Source organism: Dipodomys merriami, unplaced genomic scaffold (assembly GCF_024711535.1).
Source record: "Dipodomys merriami isolate MVZ:Mamm:240054 unplaced genomic scaffold, mDipMer1.0.p SCAF_16, whole genome shotgun sequence".
NCBI lineage: Eukaryota > Metazoa > Chordata > Mammalia > Rodentia > Heteromyidae > Dipodomys > Dipodomys merriami.
In genome coordinates, this window is record NW_027202937.1 from 4682269 (window position 1) to 4700514 (window position 18246).

An 18246-nucleotide genomic window follows, 5' to 3' on the forward strand; every position below is an offset into this window, starting at 1 on the left:
TGTTGAAAGGAGATTACATGTCAGATGGCTCAATACAAATTTTATAAAGCCCTTTGTGTGTTTTCCCTTTGAGTATGATTCTCTCCATTTTTATTTTTTAGGCAGATGGATAAATGTGCCTCAAGGCCACCTGTCACTTTAGCACTAAGGTCCATAACCAGTCGAAGAATGCAGATATAGAGAGCCACACCTGGTCCATTGTATTGAAGATGACAATCACTCCAGCACTTGCTGTTGAGCCCCAGAACCCCACCAGCTGCACACCTTGGCTGTGATTTGTGCTTGCAGATTCCATGTACCAAACCTGCCATCGTTTACACCTGCCATCCTCTCTTCAGAGAGAAATGACTCCAGGTGCTCACCAAGGCCCCCTAGGTTTATCTGCCACTGTGATTCTCTGAGTCCCCAGTGGTACTGTACCATTTGAAGTTGCACTGTAATGTGTCTTCAAAGTGTTTCTTTTGCAAATTCTGCTTGATTTATCTCTGTTCAGTTTACCACCCAGCAGCTACTTGGGAATGCAAAGTGGAGAATTCCAGAAAGCATGCTTCAGAGAGAGGTTGCCAACGTGTCATGGCTTATTAATATTATAAGTTCTTAAAGGCTTCAGTGTGTCATTTCCAATTGTGTTAGCAAAAAAATGAGTTGGGGAAAAAGATAGTTTAAAATTACAGCATTTAAATAGCACTATTAGTTTGTGTGGACCTAAACAGTTGGGTTTTATTTGAAGAGAACACATGAGAGCTCAGAATAATAATTTGCCCAGAAATACCCTTTATAATGTTTGGCCATTGGGAAAGGAAGTGTGTATGGATGTGCTGGAAGGATCTCAGTGGGGAGCAAGCTAATCACCGTATAAACAGTGTCAGCCCTGTCATCTTGTGATCTGGACGAAGTCATAGGATCACTATGTAATGACTCCTTTCTTGCTTTTTTTGTTGTTATTTTTTTGTTTGTTTGTTTGTTTTGTCGGTTGTGGGGCTTGAACTCTGGGCCTGGGCGCTGTCCCTGTGCTGTTCAGCTCAAGGCAAGCGCTCTACTGCTTGAGCCACAGCACCACTTCCAGTTTTCTAGTGGTTTATTGAAGATAAGAGTCTCTGAGACTTTCCTGCCCGGGCTGGCTTTGAACCGCAATCCTCAGATCTCAGCCTCCTGAGTACAGGTGTGAGTCACCGGCACCCAGCATTTCTTGCATTTTAACTGTGTACCAGGCACTAAACTTTTTTTTTTTTTTTTGGTCGGTTGTGGGGCCTGAACTCTGGGCCTGGGCGCTGTCCCCAGCTCTTTAGCTGTAGACTAGTGCTCTACCACTTTAGCCTCAGCCTCACTTCCGGCTTTTTCTGCTTATGTGGGGCTGAGGAATGGAACTGAGGACCTCATGCATGCAAAGCAAGCACTCTACCACTGAGCCACCTTCCCAGTCCCGGCACTAAACATTTTATAGATATTAACTTAATCCTTACAGTAAGCCTGTGGAAATAATATTGGCACTATTTTCTAGATGAGGAAAGTGATCCAGAGAAATCACTTGCCAGTCACATACGCTAATATAGACAGAACTAGAATTCTTTTTAATCATGATGCTAAACAGCATAAGATAAAGAGGCTCCCAAGGCTTTGTTCTAAGAGTCCTTGATCTGAAATGATTCCCAAATGTCTGATTTCAGAGGCATTTAAAATGTATACATTCTTTATCTTTCTGTCTCTGTCTCTCTCATACACATACATACTACAATCTGCTATCTTCACCATAAGAGAAAACTCTAACACCAAGAAGATTGGGGAGATATAAGCTCTTAACAAAGTATCTGTCTTTCCCAAGAATAAAACATAAGAATTTCACCCAAGCTAATGAACTTACTGTTCTGAAGACTAGTGGTTAGGGGCTGGGAAGGTAGCTCAGTGGTAGAGTGCTTGCCTTGCATGCCTGAGGCCCTGGGTTCAATTCCTCAGCACCACATAAGAAAAAAGCCGGAAGTGGCGCTGTGGCTCAAGTGGTAGAGCGCTAGCCTTGAGCTGAAGAGCTGAGGGACAGCACCCAGGCCCAGAGTTCAGGCCCCACGACTGGACTCAAAAAAAAAAAAAAAAAAAAAAAAAAAAAAAAGACTAGTGGTTAGAAACTCATTCATCTGAACTCTAGAATTAGATTCTGTTTGGGGTCAGGATAAATTTCTTTGGAACCCAATGAACTTCCCAATGACACCATCCTCTATTGGTGGGAATGTGTGTGGGGAAATAGGAGTTGAATGGTTACTTACCCTGCTTCCTGGTAAAACTTTTAGTTCTTGCCTTAGTACCCTGAGAAGGCCTTACCCAGTCTCCCATATGAAACTGTAAACTTTGAGGTCACTGGTCTTATTTGTGTTAGATAAAATGTTTAAATGCTTTTTTTTTGTTATGGGTAAACATATATAACATAAAGTTTACCAGCACGACCATTTCCAAGTATACAGCACACGAATACTTAGGATATGTTCATTGTTGTGAAATAGTTCTTCTGAATGTTTTCATTTTGCAGACCTAAATCCCATTATGCTCTAAATCCGTTAATCACTTCTCTTGGTCCCTCTCTACTGAGCACCTGGCAACCCCCATTTTTTTCCCCAGTCCTGAGGCTTGAACTCGGGGCCTGGGCACTGTCTCTGAGCTTCTTTTGTTCTAGGCTAGCACTCTGCCCTTTGAGCCACAGTACCACTTCTGGTTTTTCCTGTTTATGTGGTACTGAGGAATCGAACCCAGGGCTTCATGCATGCTAGGCAAGCACTCTACCACTGAGCCACATTCTCAGCCTCTTGCTTCTACTTCTTGATTTTCAAACGATTTCTTGGCCTCTCAAACTCTGCTCTCTTGTACCCCAGGACAGCTGCCTACAGTACGATGATGCTAAGGTACTGCTTTCTTCTGTTTGTAGTGGCTTCCAAACTCTGATGTCTTTCCATTTCTCTGAGGTGGGATAGAAACCAGTCCCTCAGGCAGCCATGAGACAAGCCATAATCATCGTTCATGTATTTGTTTTTGCCCAGAGGGAGGAAATTAGTGACAGGGGACTATTTCCTCCCAGTTGCTCTCTGCTCTGTTGTGTAGGGGTAATGACATGAACGGGCATGCCAAATGCTGTGAGTTTTCCTACCCTTTTTTCTGTATTCATTTTGGTTTTGTAATGGCCTCAGTGCCATAGCTTTTTAGCTGTTTCTTAGAATTTTCACAGTTATATTCTGGTCCATACATTGTTGTCAAAGACCCTATTATCCTCTGATCTTTGTTCTTACTGTTCCCTTTTATGAAAGGTCTCCACACCCTCTTCTACTCATTTATGTGCTCAGTAAATAATTTGAATAGCAGTTGGGATTCTGTTGGCTCTCGTGATAGAGCAGGAAAAGGAACAGCCCTTGCTTTCTCTGTGTGTCTATGGGAAGGACCTATATATAGTTCCCTAATCTACCACCACCCTCTGAAATGACTCCTTCCATTGCCTTTTCGATTTAACGGTTTTGTTTTGGTTTTGTTTGTTTTTGTCGGGTTGTGGGGTCTGAACTCTGGGCCTGGGCTCTGTCTCTCAGCTCTTCAGCTCAAGGTGAGCACTTGAGCCACAGTGCCACTTCCAGCTTTTTCTGCTTATGTGGTGCTGAGGAATTGAACCCAGGGCCTCATGCATGCAAGGCAAGCACTCTACCACTGAGCCACCTTCCCAGCCCCTGTTTTAATGCAGTTTACTTGACATTAGAGATATAAGGAAATGGTAATTTCCTTGAAAGACCTTCTCTTCTGACTGGGAAGACAAATTTATAAATTTAAAAGTACCATGTACCAAAGTACAAAGCTGTTGGTACAAAAGTACCAATAACCTGTTGTTAGTAACTATATGTAATAGGAGCTCAGCGTGGGACTTTATAAGCAGAAGGCCTTGAACTTAGAAGCAAATGAAAAATAAGCTTCTCTTGATGGTAATAAACTTCCTCTTGAAAGCAATTCTGGCAAGAAGGTGTTTGTGTGAGATTGGGTGGAAATTATTTTTCCATTTAAAGTGGATGAGACAGAACTTTGTTTCCAGGTGAGTAATGGAGCCACACATGGAAATGGGCAGAAAAGGAATCAGGTATTTAGCATGTTTTTAATGTGACAGACCTTATATTCATTGGTCAGGGTATCTTATTTCAGGGATTTTGAGTACTGTTTCATGAAAAAAGGCTTGTAGTGTTCCTTATGAGCCAAAATAAATACCTTCTTTCCCAATTGCCTCCCAGTTTACTCTCCCTTCTGCTGTTAACTTCTTTCTTACCTACTCAGTTTTGTTGTTAGGCAAACTTCCTTTACCCACCTTTCCTTAGCTTTTTCTTTGGTTCTTAAAACAATAGCTGTGTTCCCATCCAGTCACTTTTCATTTTCCATTCTTGAGTAACCTAGCAAAACTAAATTGCAATCAAGCTGTCTTTCATGACTGCACCTCAGAATTCTGTAATGGGAATGTTAATGGCATGAACATTCCTCTGAGTTGGCTAAAGCTGCCTTGCATGTTAATGTGTACTCTGTCATCCTCCAGCTCCTTAGCCACACACCCAAAAGGCATTATTGGACCTTTGTCATTCTGGGAAATACTTGTAAAAATGTAAGATACAGAAGCCTCTAGCCAGGTGCCAGCAGCTCACGCCTGTAATCCTGTTACACAGGAGGTTGAGATCTGAGGATTCTGGTTTGAAGCCAGCCCAGGCAGGAAACTCTGTGAGCCTCTTATCTCCAGTAAACTGCTCAGAAAAAGAAGTGGCACTGTGGCTCAAGTGATAAAGCGCTAGAGCCTTAAGCACAGAGAAGTTCAGGGACAGAGCCCAGGCCTGAGTTGAAACCCCAGAACCAGCCAAAAAAATAAATAAAAATTTACACACACACACACACACACACACACACACACACACACACACACACACACACACACACACACACACACACACACACACACACACACACACACACACACACACACACACACACACACACACACACACACACACACACGCCTCATAGTGAACTGTTTCCTATTATAAGGACTTGACTACATGATGGTGGGTAGAGTCCCAGACCGAAGGCTTTAATGGTGTATGGGCTCAGACTGATGCATCTTCTCAAGAATTACCAACATTTTCCTTCTTTGTACCATCTCCCCATTTTCCCATCACATTTGTTTCCTTCCTGTTTTCTTTTTTCTTTCTTTCTTTATTTTTTTTTTTTTTGTCGGTCATGGGATCTGAACTCTGGGCTTGGATGCTGTCCCTCAGCTCTTCAGCTCAAGGTTAGCACTCTACCACTTGAGCCACAGCGCCACGTCTGGCTTTTTCTGCCAATGTGGTGCTGAGGAATCAAACTCAGAGCCTCATGCATGCAAGGCAAGCACTGTACCACTGAACCACCTTCCCAGCCCCCTTCTGGTTTCTTATATAGAACCAAGTACAGACACTCTCTAACTTACTGTGACATGAATAGAAACCATACCTCAAAGTTTGAATAGTGATGTTTTCTGGGCTAGTATTATTCCAGGCAGTTCTTATGCTGGATAGTGGCATCAAGCTGTAGTTCCAGGTCAGCTACAGGGTGGTGAGGGTGAAGAGTCCATACCTTCAGTCTACTGTGCTTCTAGACGAGGCTGTTCAGTCAATAGGTAATCTAATTGTAATGCATTTGAAATTAAACACTTAGTAGCCTGGACTGAGGTTAATAATGGATTTTCCAGATGGATTGTCAGCCCACTTACTCTTCATCACTTGGCCCCATTTAGGGTATTGAAACCTTGCTATTATATTTCCCCTACATTCACATAGGATGAAGCTGTCCACCACTGCCTTTTTGTCCAGTGTCTCACCTATAACATGTGACAGCCATAAGAAAATTCCTTTACCAAGAAGAACTAGTGAGAGAAAAGCTGTTATACATGCAATTTTTTACACTTCTTTTGGGGTTTCAAACTGGAGTCACTTTTGAAACAGTATGGAAGAAGTCACTGGAGCAAGGTAAAGGTCAATGCCTAAATGTCTTAGCATATATTATAACTCTTAAATTATTATCCAGGGGCCAATGGCTCTTGCCTGTAAACCTAGCTACTTAGGATGAAGCCTAAGGCCCAGAGGCCATCCTGGCCAGAAAAGTTCATTAGACTCTATCTCCAGAGTAGCCAGTAAAAAGCAGTGTGGGAGTCATGGCTCAGCTTGTAGAGTACCAGTCCTGTATGCAAGGTGAGCAAATTAAAACCCCAGAATTGAAAAATTGTTTCAAATTTTTAATAATTGATTTCACCTATGAAAATGAATGAATACTAACAAAAATTTACTTCTATAAAGGTTTTATAAAATATAAAATCTGATAAAGAACTTTTCCTGAACTAGAATTACTGTGGCTTGAATTCAGGGTCTCATGGTCTTGCTTGGCTTGCTTGCTGATGGCTCTGACTAGTGTTTTACCACTTGAACCATGCTTCCATTCCAGCTTTTTGCTGGTTAATTAGAGATGTATTCTCAAGGACTTTTCTGTCTGGGCTGGCTTCAAGCCATGATCCTCCAGATCTTAGTCTCCTTTATAGCAAGGATATGAGTCCTAGAGTTTATCATGAACTAGAATTTAAGTTATGGGTACCCCCACAAAACAACAATAGTGAAAAGGGACAGAAAAAGTAGCTATATGTATCACAAAATCTTCAATCACAAAAAAATTAAAGATACTGAATTGTATTTATTGTAGTGATTTTACTTAGTTGAAATCCTGTGTGCGCTGATTTCTGTGCTAAGGCCTAGTGACTGGTGCATCTTAGGTGTGCTCTCAGACAACACTTAGTAGCTAAATTAATTAATTTATTTTATTTTATTTTTTTTTTTGGGTCCGGTTGTGGGGCCTGAACTCTGGGCCTGGGTGCTGTCCCTCAGCTCTTCAGCTCAAGGCTAGCGCTCTACCACTTGAGCCACAGCGCCACTTCCGGCTTTTTTCTTATGTGGTGCTGAGGAATCGAACCCAGGGCCTCATGCATGCAAGGCAAGCACTCTACCACTGGGCCACCTTCCCAGCCCCAGCTAAATTAATTTCTAAGGTTAACATGTTTGTTGCTAAAAAGGCCCCTTCTGGAATCTGATATCTTTGAATAACACAGCTTCAGACTAACATGAGTGTCTGGTTGGAAGAAACTTTGCATAAGTGTGTCACACTGGGAGCCATTAAATATGGCATCCTTGGCATTCCTGCTCCTGTCCTTGCAACAAATACACTGCTGGTGGGAGCTGATTCCTTCTAACTAATGAGCAATCATGGGGTTTCAGAAGGTAATTGTCTCTTGTGTAGTGCACAACATTCAGTTTCTCATCAAAGTGAAGGAGCTCCACCAAGGATTACATGTCAAAACCTGTAGATGCCCAGGGAAGATTTTGGTATCAGGAGCCCTGGATTGGCAGCAAAAAGTGGTCCCACCATTGCTTAAGAGGCTTGGAATATGGTTAGGAAACCAGATAAACAACTGAGGATGGTGGGAATTAAGGTGTTCTTTGAAGGAGAGAGTCAGCATTAGGAAAATGGTAGGACCTCAGCTGGGCTCTTGGGAGTAGACCAGAAGAGGAAGATAGCATATCAAGGAAGTGTGTGAATAGACAGAATGGCAAGTGTGTGCATGCAAAGACAGGATGGGAGATAGCAGTAGAGGCTAGTTAGGGTCAGATTGTTTGATATTTTCTTAAAGGTGTGAGCAAGAAACTTGCACTTTTTCATGTGGACAAGCCATTGAAGGTGGCAGTTGTGGGTTATTAAGTTTTAATTTGAAATAGTGGCTAATTAATTATGGGTTAGAAGCCCAAGAGAGTTGGAACGAAGTTATACATTCATTTCAAAAGTGATGGCAGTCCTCTATAGTGATAGTGCAGGTTGTCTTGATGAGGGGAGGTGCCTGCCATTTTCTCATTGTCAATCAGCCTGAACAGAGAGCACCAGAGTATATACCATCATGAAATTTCTGAAGGGGTTAAAGTAAGCACTGGATTACCTGACTCCATTTTCCCCTGGTGTGGACACCTGTGATCTGTGAGAGGAGTCTTGCATCCTGCTGTGAACATATCTATATCAATCAAGTACTGAAGCAACTGCAAAAGGCTTGAAAGAGATAGCATTACAAGTAAGCTCCATCAGACCTTTGTACACTTTCAACAAATTAGCAATTTCAGGGGCTGGGAATGTAGCTTAGTGGTAGAGTACTTGCCTAGCATACATGAAGCCCTGGGTTTCATTCCTCAGTACCACATAAACAAAAAAAAGCTGGAAGTGGCACTGTGGCTCAAGTGGTAGAGTGCTAGCCTTGAGCAAAAAGGAAGCTCAGGGACAGTGCGTGGGCCCTGAGTTCAAATCCCAGGACGGGCAAAAAAAAAAAGAGCAGAAGCTTTAGAGAAGAGGTAAATAAAGTTCCTCAGATCAATTGTTTTTTGTTTTTGCCAGTCCTGGGGCTTGAACTCAGGTCCTGGGCACTGTTCCTGAGCTGCTTTTGCTCGAGGATAGTACTTTACCACTTGAGCCATGGCACAATTTAGGGCTTTTTCTGTGTATGTGGTACTGAGGAATTGAACCCAGGGCTGCATGCATACAAGCACTCTACCTCTAAGCCACATTCCTACCCCTCATATCAGATTTTTAGTTTGTATAATAGGCAAACAGGGAAGGATAGTATAAGAAAAAGAAAGGCTGAGATCAGGTGGCTTATACTTGTAATCCTAACTACTCAGGGAGATCTAGAGGATAACAGTCAAAGTCAGGGTCTAGGCAGAAAAGTCTACAAGACTCCATCTCCAACTAACCAACAAAAAGCTGTACTGGAGATATTGTTCAAGTAGGAGAGTGCCCATTATGAGCAAGTGAGCCAAGAGAATGTGAGGCACAGTATTCAAGACCTAGAACTGGCCAAAAAGGAAAGGAAAGACCAGACTCATTCCTGAAGATGGATTTAAAATTTCTAAATAAAAACTTCTTACCAAAATGTCTGTAACAATATACTAGAAAACAAAATATCAAGACAATTTTACTTTTTTTTTTTTTTTTTTTGTCGGTTTGGAGGCTGAACTCTGGGCCTGGGCACTGTCTCTCCGCTCTTCAGCTCAACGCTAGCACTCTACCACTTGAGCCACAGCACCTCTTCCAGCTTTTTCTGCTTATGTGGTGCTGAAGAATTGAACCCAGGGCCTCATACATGTAAGGAAAGCACGCTACCACTGAGCCAACTTCCCAGCCTACCATTTTACTTTTGAAACAAGGTCTCACTCCAACCTGGCCTCAAACTCCTGATCTCCTTGCCTCCGACAATTACTAGTTAGGCACTCTGTTGCTTATACCACAACACTCCAGCCCTTTTTGAGTAGGGTCTCACTTTTTGCTAAGGCCCATCTGGACCACAATTCTCTTATATGCTTCCTTGAGATGACCCACACCACTGAATCCATCTTTTTACTAATTGAGACAAGGGTCTTAATTTTTTTTTTCTTGTCATAGGGCTTGAACTCTGGGCCTAGTTGCTGTCCCTCAGCTCTTCAGCTCAAGGCGAATGATGTACTACTTGAGCCACAAAGCCACTTCCAGCTGTCTGGTGATTTATTGGAGATAAGAGTCTCACTGACTTTCCTGCTTGGCCTGGCTTTTTTTTTTTTTTTTTTTTTTTGGGTCCGGTCGTGGGGCCTGAACTCTGGGCTTGGCCTGGCTTTGAACCACGATCCTCAGATCTCAGCCTTCTGACTAGCTAGGATTATAGGTGTGAGCCCCCAGCGCCAGTGGGTCTTAAAAAATTTTCCCCCTTTTTTGTCCAGGCTCACCTTGAGTCTTGATCCTTCCAGTTGTAGGCTCTGAATAGCTAGGATTTCAGGCATGAGCCACTGTGCTTGTTTGAGAGATCTTAAACAGAGAACTCCCTATCCTTGAAAATGCAGTGAGCTAGCTTCTCACCGAGCCCTCCATGTGGCATTACCTTGGTAAAGTTATAACCAGGGTCTAGACCTTAACTCTGAAGGTTCAGAACCTCAATTTTCTGAGGACAAGCTATGATGGCTGGTTTTCTTGGGAGCTGATTTGTGTGCTCATGATCCTTAGAATCAAAATGCATTTACAGTGAAAAACTGCTAAGTAGCACACTAGTACTTGAGTTTGGTGGTTATTGCGTTGTCTCCCCGAAGGCAAGCTAAATGGAAAACCAATTTGGGTTTTCTGCACAAGGAATATGTGCAGAGGGAGCCTGGGCATGGCTTTAGTGACTGGTAGTACAGGCTCTAGGTCCTGTCACCAGGTTGGAGCAGTTGTTTTCACTAGTTTGGAGCCCTGCTCCCTCAGCTGTGTAGAAAGAGCACTGCCTGATTATTTCTGGGGATTCTCTGTGGTCAGGCATAGTTTGTCAGTCCTCAGCATTCCTATTTTCTCTGGCCCTCTGAGATTGTGTTCAGCTTTTTTTGTTTTGTTTAGGTTTTGGCGGGGGGGGGGTGTGTTCCTCAGAACTCTGCAGCCACTCAAATGTCTGTTATCTCAGGGCTGGCTTTGGTATAGTTGCTAGGATTAGTGGCACTTACATGGCATGAGGTGCATGTACATTGGCTGGGTGTGCACTTCCATTCTTTGTGGTGAGCTTGCTTTAGTCTTGCATTGTTAGGGCCCAGTCCTCTCACCTCTTGTGCTTGCTTACTGCAGCTGAGCTCCCAGAAGCATTTCAGCTTTATCCTTATACAAGAGATGAGGGTTCATGCACAGTTCATGTCTTTGAAACGCCTCCTCGGCCTTATTGGAAAGAAGGCCCCTTTTATATTTTTGCCACATAGCACTTTCTGCTGGACCTATAAGTCTTCAATGGGCACACCCCCACCAGAGCCAGAGCTGAGGCTGATTCTTTTTTAACTTGGCTGTATTTTCCAATGCAATGGGTTTGCCTTTAATATCTTTTTTTTTTTTTTTTTTTTTTTGCCAATCCTGGGGCTTGAACTCGGACTGGGCACTGTCCCTGAGCCTCTGTGCTCAAAACTAGCACTCTACCACTTGAGCCATAGTGCCACTTTGGCTTTTTCTGAGTAGTTTATGAGAGATAAGAGTCTCACAGACTTTCCTTCCTGGGCTGACTTTGAACCACAATCCTCTCATCCTTCTGAGTATCTAGGATTACAGGCATGAGCCACCAGCACCCTGCCTTTAACATCTTTTTTTTTTTTTTTTTTGGTCCGATCGTGGGGCCTGAACTCTGGGCCTGGGCCCTGTCCCTCAGCTCTTCATCTCAAGGCTAGCACTCTGCCACTTGAGCCACAGCGCCACTTCCAGCTTTTTTTTTTTCTTCTTATCTGGTGCCAAGGAATCAAAACCAGGGCCTCAAGCATGCAAGGGCAAGCGCTCTACCAGAGTCACCTTCCCAGCCCTTCTTATTTTTCTTAAGTGTCCTCTAATTGTATAAGAATGTTTTACTAGGGGCTGGGAAGGTGGCTCAGTGGTAGAGTGCTTGCTTTGCATGCATGAGGCCCTGGGTTCAATTCCTCAGCACCACATAAGCAAAAAGAAAAAAGCCGGAAATGGCGCTGTGGCTCAAGTGGTAGAGCGCTAGCCTTGAGCGGAAGAGCGCCCAGGCCCAGAGTTCAGGCCCCACAACCGGACCCCCCCCCCAAAAAAAAAAAGAAAATGTTCAATCAACCATCCTGACTAGGGGAGAAGTCAACTAGTGTTTTGGTTAGATTCGACTCCATTCAGAGCATAGGAGTGCATGGATGTAAGCCTCTCATCATCTGGCTGATTCTCTGCACTACCTCTAACACACATAGACTCACTCCTTCAGAAGAATTGGCTCAGGGTTGAGAGAAATTTTACTGATCGGTGGACTGGAATAATGTTTGCAGCTGCTCCATGAGGAAAATGAAGATTTTTTTTTTCTTTTTCTTTTTTTGAATTTTGTCTGTCATGGGTCCTGAACTCTGGGCCTGGGCACTGTCCCTCCGCTTTTCAGCTCAAGACTAGCGCTCTACCACATGAGCCACAGTGCCACTTCCAGCTTTTTCTGCTTATGTGGTGCTGAGGAATCAAACCCAGGTCCTCATGTAAGGCAAGCACTCTATCACTGAGCCACCTTCCTAGCTTCCCCATCCCCTATTTTTTTAACACCAGTCCTAGACTTGAACTCAGGGCTTTGAGCACTCTCTCTGAGACCTTTTGCTGAAGGCTAGTGCTCTACTACTTGAGCCATTGCTCCACTTCTGGTTCTTTGAGTAGCTAATTGGAGATAAGAATCTCACAGACTTTTCTGCCTGGGCTGGTTTTGAACTGTGATCCTCAGGTCTTAGCTAGGATTACAGGCATAAGCCACCAGTGCCTGTGAGAGTTGGGGAAAAGAAAGCATCTGCTTTACAAATTCATTTCCACAGAGAGTTTGGGGGAGTGTTCTGTCTTAGTTCCTTGGTTGATATGAAATGTTAATATGATCTGAAATGTCCAGCTATCTGACACTTGACTGATTCCAACTCTGCTGCATTGCCACAATGCATAAGCAAGGTATCTGCACTTTACCAGTCATTAGCTCACAGAGGAGGGGTGAAAAGAGAGTTCTTTTTGGAATTACTAGTGCTATTAAAATGTAATTCTGGGCTTTGGAAGGGGGCTTAGTGGTAGAGTGCTTGCCTTCTTTTTTGCATGTAAGAAGCCCTGGGTCCGATTCTTCAGTACAACATAAATAGAAAAGGCTAGAAATGAAGCTGTGCCTCAAGTGGTAGAGTGCTAGCCTTGAGCAAAAGAAGCTCAGGGACAGTGCCCAGGCCTTGAGTTCAAGCCCCAAGACTGGCAATAAATAAATAATAAAAATAAAATATAATTCCTAGCCAGGTGCTGGTGGCTCACACCTGTAATCCTAGCTACTCAGGAGGTTGAGATCTGAGGATCATGGTATAAAGCCAGCAGAAAAGTCCATGAGACTTATTATCTCTGATTAACCACCAAAAAGCCATAAGTGGAGGTGTGGCTCAAATGGTAGAGAACCAGTTTTAAGCCAGGCCATGAGTTTAAGCCCCGTTACTGGTAACCCCCAACCTATCCCCCAGACAAAGGTAACATGATTGTCTTTTTTCCCCAAGAGGCACAGTCTCTTCTTCATCTCCACTCCCAGTTTCCTACAGGACATGTGCTATTATGAGTTTCTCCTTTATTCTCTAGTTGTATGTGTGTGTATGACTTTTCTTTATACTTGTAACACATTGTTCTGCCCCTTTGCTTCCCCCTTATCTTTTATTTTGAATCGTGTAATGCCCTGCCTCCATCCTCTCTTACCAGCTGGTTGTTTCTAGTATATGGTTGGTGTTACTTTAATGATATTCCCTGATAAAGTAACTTCTGTTTTTCTCCTTTGAGTATATTTAACAAATACCCCTGTGCTTTGGCTCTTCTTTGGACTTTTATTATATTTGCTCCTGAAACCAATTGCTTAAAAGTTGTGTCTTGGGAGGGGCTGGGAAGGTGGCTCAGTGGTAGAGTGCTTGCCTTGCATGCATGAGGCCCTGGGTTCGATTCCTCCTCAGCACCACATAAGCAAAAAAGAAAAAACTGGAAGTGGTGCTGTTGCTCAAGTGGTAGAGTGCTAGCCTTGAGCTGAAGAGCTGAGGGACAGCGCCCAGGCCCAGAGTTCAGGTCCCACGACCGGACCAAAAAAAAAAAAGAGAGAAGAAAAGAAAAAAGCCGGAAGTGGCGCTGTGGCTCAAGTGGTAGATCACTAGCCTTGAGCTGAATTGCTGAGGGACAGCGCCCAGGCCCAGAGTTCAGGCCCCATGACTGGACCAAAAAAAAAGTTGTGTCTTGGGATTTGGGTGCATGGCTCAAGTAGTAGAGCGCTTACCTCACACGTATGAAGCTTTGAGTCAGTCCTCAGTACCACCAAAAACTAAATGAGGTACGTCTCCATTCACGCAAGGCGTGGTGGGGGTGGGAAAGTGTCTGTCCTGCACATTTGCATTGGTGCCATGGGGAAGACTCAGGCCTAAAGGTATGGCTGGCCTCGAGCAGCAGGGTATCTGGAGACGGGCTTTCATTTCTTAGGACACCACTGAAATAACCAGCACTGACATCTAGTCCTGAGGATCCATTTGTAAATTCTAGTCAGATTTCTCTTCTAGTCACAGAATTGTTCTTTTTTCTCTGCAGGCAGCCTTTAATGTATAGATGTGCCTTCCATACAAAAGGCCATATGTGGAAGGCCATGTGGAGAGAGTGGGAGGAGGCAGGCTCCTAGATCCCTGCTTGGGCTGCAGCTGGCAATGCAGCTCTTGGAATCTCTAGTTGCAAGTCTGAATTCATTTTCTCAGAGGAAATCTATGTGCTAGATGACTTCCATTGTGTAGCACTGGTGTTCTTCCCACATTAGGAACACATGCCTGCTTGTCCAGTAATCTCTTCTTGAGGCTTCTGTTCATACCATTATTTCTATGAGAAAGTGAGTTCCAAAATCCCAGCTGATGAGAAAATAAGTTCCAAAATCCCAGCTGGGAAATAATAATCTGTTAGTTGGTGTTTATGATAAAGTGTTGTATTGTATGGTTACTAAATGAAACATCTCATGGATAAGGAGTAACTGCATTCTGAGGCTGAAAAGCAAAACTAGTTTTTAAAAGTAATTATTTGAGGTTAGAGGCGTGGCTTAGTTGGTAGAGTGTTAGTCAATCAACGAAAGTGTCAGATACTAAGTTCGAGTCCCCATCTCAAACCTGAGAAAAAAAAGTAATTGTTTGCTTGAGTAAAAAAAAAGTAACTGTTTGCTTGAGACTACAGAGAAACTTAGAAAAGCATAAGACGAATTTAGCATTATCTACGTGACTAGATCAGTAAGGAAAGAGCCAAGGTGTGAAAAAATGGAGGTCATGCATTTTGGTGGACTGATTAAAGTGACTCCATACCTCAAAAGATAGAAATACGCAGGCAGATGTTGTTGTTGTTTTTGCCAGTACTGGGGCTTGAACCCAGGGCCTGAGCACTGTCCCTGAGCTTCTTTTACTCAGGGCTAGCACTATACCACTAGAGCCACAGTGCCACTTCCACATACACTTCTGTGTATGTGGTACTGAGGAATCAAACCCGGGGCTTCATGTATGCTAGGCAAGCATTCTATCACCAAGCCACATCCCAGCTCCTAGAGGCAGTTTTGTAGGCAAATTGTGTGTAATGATCTGGCAGAAGATCACCAAAAGAAATTTGGGGGAACCTGTCAAGAGTAGCGCCACCCAAGTGGAAAAGGCTGACCTGAGGCTCAGCCTGAGGAGCCATGAGGCCGTGTCTGACCAGCACTGCCAGGAAGAGTGCTGCTTTGACTTGCTGTGCATTGGCCCAGGCTGAGTGCTGGTCAAAGTACAAGAGATAAAATGAAGATAAAAATGAAGGGATTCAGGCTGAGACGTTGGCTCAGTGGTAGAGCGCTTGCCTCACATGCATGAGGCTCTGGGTTCGATTTCTCAGCACCACATAAGCAGAAAAAGCCAGAAGTGGCGCTGTGGCTCAAGTGGTAGAGCGTTAGCCATGAGCTGAAGAGCTGAGGGACAGCGCCCAGGCCCAGACCAAAAAAAAAAGAAGTGGTGAAGGTGTCTTATAATCTAGGTTACTTGTTTTCTCTCTTTGTGTCTTAATGTTTTCTCTTGACTGTTGGATAGGATAATGTGCTTATTTGTCCTTCATTTTTATGGAACTTTACAAACATACACAAAAGTGAAGAGAGTAGAATAATGGATGCCATGTAACCACCAGCCAACCTCCACAGTTCTATCTTTCTGCCACTCCTTCCCTCTTTAATCTTATAAAGCAAATTCCATGCATTAGGATATTGCACGTATAAACACTGAAGAAGTATTGATGTCCCTTGGCCTTTTTGCTCAAGGCTAGCACTCTACCACCTGAGCCATGGCCTCACTTCTAGCTTTTTAATGGTTAATTGGACATAAGAACCTCATGGAATTTTCTGCCTAGGCTGGCATCAAACTGTGATCATCAGATCTCAGCCTCTTGAGTAGCTAGGATTACATGTATGAGCCATTGGTGCCCTGCATTTTTTTTTTGGTTTGTTTTGTGTATGTGTTTATGGTTTCTTTTTTGTTTTTGTTTTAAGGTAATGGGGTTTGAACTCAGGGCCTTGCTCTTACTAGGCAGGCACTCTGCCACCTAAGCCATGTCCTCAGTTCTTTTTGCTTTTGTTATTTTTCAAAAGCAGTCTTACTTTTTGCTCTAGTGGTTAGACTGTAATCTCCTAGTTGTGCCTTCCATGTAGCTAGGATAATAAGCACACTAACTATAATAAGCCTAACTATTGATGGAGATGGAGTTTGGTGTAGAGCAAAGCATTTGTACTTCTTTGTGTCAAATGTCAAAACAGAAGCAGGAACGACTTTTCCTCATGGGCAAGCCAGCATTGTGTGCTAGGCCAAGGCCTTAGCTGAACTCTACTTTCACTCTGAAGAAAACAAATCCTAGTGCAAGTGAGCTCTTAACATGCTGGTGTGACCTGAATCTGCTGTGACCCAGGATGAGATTCAAGCATTCTTGAGCATAAAAGCTCTATTACTGAGAGCAGGTGAGAGAAACCCCTCACATCTCCCCGGGGCTCTGCCCACCTACCTCCACCCTCCACCCAGGGCCAAAAACTGCTGTTTAGCTGGGCACCAGTGGCTCACACCCCTAATCCTAGCTACTCAGGAGGCTGGAATCTGAAGAGCATGGTTCAGAGTTACACCAGGCAAGACCGTCCATAAGACTCTGATGTTTTTTTTTTTTTTTTTTGGGGGGGGTGGAGGTGGGGTCAGTCATGGGGCTTGAACTCCAGGCCTGGGCACTGTCCCTGAGCTCTTTTGTTCAAGGCTAGCACTCCATCACTCTGAGCCACAGCTCCACTTCCGGTTTTCCAGTGATTCATTGGAGATAGAAGTCTCATAGACTTTGCTGCCCAGGCTGGCTTTGAACCACAGTCCTCAGATCTCAGACTCCTGAGTACTAAGATATAGGTGTGAGCTATCTGCGACTGGCTCCATGAGACTTATCTCTCTTAATCACAGAAAAAGCTAGAAGTGGTGCTGTAGCTCAAGGGGTAAAGCCTTGACCAAAAGGAGCTTATGGACAGTGCCCAGGTCTAGAGTTCAAGACCCAGGATCAGAAAACAAAACTCGTGTTTAAGTAGGTATTTCAGTTCTCAGGGATGGAATACAGCTGTCAGAGCTTCTGAACCCTCAGGGAGAGAGGTGGTGAGAGGAAACCTTGGGACCACCCCCTACTCCATACTGCCCCTTAGCAAGGACTTCTATCCCCTCCCATCCATCTCAGTGTCTGCCCCAACTTTTAGTTTTTGTTTTAGCCCTAAATGAAAAAATTCAGAAGGCTGATGTCATGGAACTCATGGCCCTTTAAAGTCTTGTGGAATCCTGTGGTACTTTTTTGCAACTTAATGTGGTTTCTACCAAGTTTCCTTAAACCTTTTTTTCTCAATTGTATATTAGTATTAAATTATATTTTCACCTATATCTTGCAAGTAAAAAGTAAAAAAAATCCGTATGTGTGTGTGTGCGCACGCGCGTGCATGTGTGTGTGTGTGTGTGTGTGTGTGTGTGTGTATGTTTTGGTACTGGGGCTTGAACTCAGGAGCCTTGTATTCTTGCTTGGCTTTCTCACACAAGGCTGGTGCACTACCACTTGAGCCACACCTCTACTTTTTTTTGTTGGTCATGGGGCTTGAACTCTGGGCTTGGGCGCTGTCCCTCAGCTCTTCAGCTCAAGGCGAGTGCTCTACCACTTGAGCTAGAGCGCCACTTCCGGTTTTCTGGTGATTTATTAGAGACAAGAGTCTCACGGTCTTTCCTGCCTGCGCTGGCTTTGAACCATGATCCTCAGATCTCAGCTTCCTGAGTAGCTAGGATTACAGACGTGAACCACCAGCGCTCGGCCAGCCTCCACTTTTTTTTTTGTCAGTCATGGGGCCTGAACTCTGGGCCTGGGCGCTGTCCCTCAGCTTTTCAGATCAAGGCTAGTGCTCTACCACTTGAGCCACAGAGCCACTTCTGGCTTTTTCTGCTTATATGGTGCTGAGGAATCAAACCCAGGGCCTCAAGCATGCAAGACAAGCACTCTACCACTGAGCCACCTTCCCAGCCCCTCCACTTCTTTTCTCCTCCCCCCCCCCGCCCTCCACTTCTTAAAATACACTTTTAAAGCTTGTTCTTCATAAATATATGTTCCCAAAGGCTTTTCATGCAGTTTCTGTGGTAGATGCAATTCTCA

The 18246-nt window shown here is 43.9% G+C and overlaps 1 protein-coding gene across 11 annotated transcripts in view; it reads left to right on the top strand.

Moving 5' to 3' along the window:
- Positions 1 to 18246, top strand: part of Usp49 (ubiquitin specific peptidase 49) — a 69911-nt gene that overhangs the window by 35772 nt on the left and 15893 nt on the right. The window contains exons 2-3 of one of the 11 annotated variants that reach the window (XM_070023754.1): positions 5811 to 5999; positions 16355 to 16552. The exons of 9 other annotated variants lie outside the window; for them this stretch is intronic. The gene's annotated coding sequence lies outside the window, so the exon portion shown is untranslated. The remainder of the gene's footprint in view (positions 1 to 5810; positions 6000 to 16354; positions 16553 to 18246) is intronic. One more of the 11 variants, XM_070023753.1, reaches the window with a different exon arrangement.